The sequence below is a fragment of the Protobothrops mucrosquamatus genome, unplaced genomic scaffold (genome assembly GCF_001527695.2).
Source record: "Protobothrops mucrosquamatus isolate PMUCROS unplaced genomic scaffold, P.Mucros_1.0 scaffold2364, whole genome shotgun sequence".
Taxonomy (NCBI): Eukaryota; Metazoa; Chordata; class Lepidosauria; order Squamata; family Viperidae; genus Protobothrops; species Protobothrops mucrosquamatus.
The window spans coordinates 76,008-77,154 of record NW_015388441.1 but is presented as its reverse complement, the minus strand read 5'-3'; the positions used below and the strand labels follow the sequence as shown (position 1 = coordinate 77,154).

General features: G+C 40.7%; 1 pseudogene; it reads left to right on the top strand.

The window, feature by feature from the left end:
• LOC107295491 overlaps positions 1-1,147 on the top strand; it is a 17,656-nt pseudogene that overhangs the window by 7,345 nt on the left and 9,164 nt on the right.

Below are 1,147 nucleotides of genomic sequence, written 5' to 3'. Positions count from 1 at the left end.
AATGCAAAATAGATTTGATCAATTATCACAGCAACAATTGGATTTATCACAGAAGCAAGATGATTTGGCACAGAAGCAAGATGATTATTGTTCTAATGTGGCAATTGCCTTTAAAGGCTTGGCGGACTATGTTGATGCAATAGCAGAAAGGGTGGAGCAGAATGAGCAAAAAGCAGAAGGAAGTGACCAGAGACTTGAATTTGTAGAGGAGGGTCTGGAAAACGTTAGGAGTGATGTGCTGATCGCCCAGTTTCGGGACATGGAGTTTGCAATTCGGATTCGTGGATTAGCTGAGGATCCAAAGGAGAACTTAAGACAAGTAATTGCAGACGCACTTGGGGATGTTTTATCGTGTGAGCAAATTGATCTTGAAATAGAGCATGTGTTTAGAGTAAACTCTTGGATTGCAAAGCAAAGGAATTTACCTAGAGACATTGTGATATATTTTACAAGAAAGTCTAGACGTAATGAAATAATGCAGCTCTTCTACCAACAGAGATTTAAAATTTTGAATCAAGACATTATTCTTTTAAAGGAAATTCCAGCAAAAATACTTAAAGCCCGCAGAGATTATGCCTTTCTGACACAGGAGTTGAAGCTTAGACAAATAAATTTTAGATGGGACGTACCGGTGGGCATAATTGTAACAATATCTGGCAAACGCTACAGGCTTAATTCGATTAACAAGGCTAAAGATTTTATGGCGTCTGTTCTACAATCAGAACGCCCACCTACACCCCAGAGGGCTGATGTGGCTGATCAGATGATTGTGGATTTTTCTTCTGCCTTTGTTCAAGATTTAGAGGAAAGCCCAAAGGCTAATGGAAAGGAACAAAGAATCACGCGCGCAGCTCATAGACGTAAGGAAAAGGAAAGACAGATGACAGCTCGACCACCAGCTGATACTCCCCCAGCTGATTGTCAAATACCGGCTATTTCGCAGCCAGGAGGCGGCGCTCGTCCTAAGGTCTTTGTGAAATCATATGCGGCCAGTCTCGTCAGTGGAATAAATCCTCCTAATGTGTAAGTTAACATCATGGAATGTAGGGGGACTTAATGTTCCCCACAAAAGACGTAAGATTTTTCACTACCTAAGACATTTTAATAATGACATTATATGTTTACAAGAGACTCATATTGTGGCCAA